Source organism: Chaetura pelagica, unplaced genomic scaffold, assembly GCF_000747805.2.
Source record: "Chaetura pelagica isolate M959 unplaced genomic scaffold, ChaPel_1.0 scaffold757, whole genome shotgun sequence".
NCBI lineage: Eukaryota > Metazoa > Chordata > Aves > Apodiformes > Apodidae > Chaetura > Chaetura pelagica.
In genome coordinates this window covers 1452231-1454318 of record NW_009970727.1, presented here as the reverse complement: position 1 = coordinate 1454318, position 2088 = coordinate 1452231, and positions in this window count along the sequence as shown.

Here is a 2088-nt window from a genome sequence, read left to right as displayed (position 1 = left end):
CGCCTTGGCTGACTTCCCTGGATGACTCCACTAATTGCTTACGTAGGAAAACTAATAAGAAGGATGCAGGGGATGTATTTTTAGATGTCTCTTGGTGGGATTTAGCAACCAGTGAGCTGGAGCCAGCACCTCCCCATCCGGCTTCGGCGTCCCGGCCATGGCTGTTTGGTGGATGTTGGGGAGGTCCTGCCCCAGGAAGTGGCATTTCTGTTGGAAGATGTTTTTTGGGTTCCTCCTTTCTTGTTCATAAATGGATGATGGATTTGTGGATTCCTGGATGCTGGGACAGGATCTGTGCTGGGATGCCCTGAGCTGGAGCACCGTGCTTGGCAAGGTGCCTGTGTCCTGGTGGGCATCAGCACCTCCTTGCTTGTCTCCAGGAGGGTGGCCAAGGTGATGGCAGGGCATTTTGGAGACCATCACAGTGCCCAAATCATGGAATAGTTTGAGTTGAAAGCGTCCTTCAAAGGTCATCTAGTCCAGCTGCTGTGCAGCAAGCAGGGATGTCTTCAACTAGCCCAGGTTGCTCAGAGCTCCATCCAACCTGGCCTTGGATGGTTCCAGGGATGGGGCATCTACCACCTCTCAGGTACTGGGCCAGTCTTTCACCACCCTCAGTATAAACAATTTCTTCTGCAGTCACCAAGGGTGTGTTTTCCAATGTGTAAATATTGAGATGAGGAGTCTTCCCCTCTCCACAAGTTCCTTTTTTCCCTGTTTTTCAGATGTTCCCATCTAAAACCTTAGCGGAGCAGGGGGGAAAGGGAGCAGCCACGAAACCTCATTACCCCAAAAACTCCCAGAATTGAGCACTGCAGCAAGTAGTTCCCTTATTTTTCTCTTTCCTTTTTCCATTGTGGAGCTCTTTGTGTCTGGGTGGCTTCCTGTGCAGGGGGAGGAACCCAGGCTCCAGCTCTTCCCTTCCCACCCTGGTGTGAGGAACATAATTCTCTTTTCCAACACGACTTATCTGCCCTCCGAGCTGAAAACATCCTTTCTTTCCCTTTTTCTTTGGTTGTTTTCATCCCCTAACTGACTGATTTCTCCTGCTGGTTAACATCAGCTTCCACACCAAAGGCTGTGGGAAAGTGTTGCAATTCAAGTGACTTCCATAGATCTGGTTTCTGTCTTCAAAAACCTCATCTCTTTCTAAGTCTCCATCACATGTTTCCTTGATTACGTCTCGCCCAGCAGTGCTGCTCCCAAAATAGCCTCAGGGCCTGAAGGAAATCATCAGGAAATCTGTCTTGGTTTTGTTGTTTTTATTTCACCAGTTGGAAAAAAAATAGTCATAATTGTCTTGGCCCAAAAAGAAAAAAAAAGTGGCTTCTCTGGCATCTCGGGGACACTTTGTGCTCCAAAAAACCCTCAATTCTTGGAGCCTTGCTGTGAATTTTGTCTTTATCCACCCAAATGGTTGGGATTCTTTTGGTGTTGGGTTTGCTTGAGTTGTTGGAGGAGATGGTTGCTGTGCTCTTCAGCTCTTTCCATGCAGGGAGGTGTTGCTTCCTTGAGACTTGGTTACTGCTTTTTTTGGAGTCTTCTTGGTGGGCAGGAGAAGGTGAGGTTTGCCTGAGGTTGAGGTGCTGTTTTCTGAGTCTGAAGTACAGGTGATTCCTTGTGGAAAATCATCTTGGGCTCTATAAAATAACTCAAAAGGTGAATGGGTTGGATGGGGCTTGGAGCAACCTGGGCTGGTGGGAGGTGTCCCTGCCTATGCGGGGGGTGAGACTGGATGATCTTTAAGCTCCTTTCCAATCCAAACCATTCAATGATTCCGTAAGATCCCTGTGGTTTGGGTGCAGCTCCCTGAGGTGAGTGTCCACCTTTGGCTGAGTGTGGGAGCATTTTTGAGTACAGCTCTTGCTGAGGGAACCTCCTAGGGCAATGCCAGGGATGTGCCACTGACCACAGCAGGATGAAGATGAGGGTTGGGGACCTCCATAAGCATCCCCGACGAGGCTGTTGAGCTGTCCCCTGTCTGCAGGTGATGAGAATGGCTGGTGAGACCCTGGCCCAGGTTGCCCAGGGAAGCTGTGGCTGCCCCATCCCTGGCAGTGTTGAAGGGCAGGTTGGATGGGGCTTGGA